The sequence below is a fragment of the Taudactylus pleione genome, unplaced genomic scaffold (genome assembly GCF_031769625.1).
Source record: "Taudactylus pleione unplaced genomic scaffold, aTauple2 ptg000201l, whole genome shotgun sequence".
Classification (NCBI taxonomy): domain Eukaryota; kingdom Metazoa; phylum Chordata; class Amphibia; order Anura; family Myobatrachidae; genus Taudactylus; species Taudactylus pleione.
In genome coordinates, this window is record NW_028284603.1 from 1,123,034 (window position 1) to 1,123,302 (window position 269).

Below are 269 nucleotides of genomic sequence, written 5' to 3' on the forward strand. Positions count from 1 at the left end.
GTGAGTGAGGACTCAGATATTACTAACTTTTATTAAAGAATTCTCCAAAATATAAGTCGTAGTAGCGCGGTTACTGATATATGATGCAGCACTCTGTTACTAGATGTGAATAACAGTTTATGTGGTAAAACCTCGTTACCAGGTAACATCATTCCTGTCTGGCCACTGTCAGACCAGTTATACCAGTATAGCACCTTGTCCTACAGCTCAGGGGCCTGTGACAGTGTATGTAGCTGTGTGAGGGATGTATTACTGGTGTGTGACCGGCA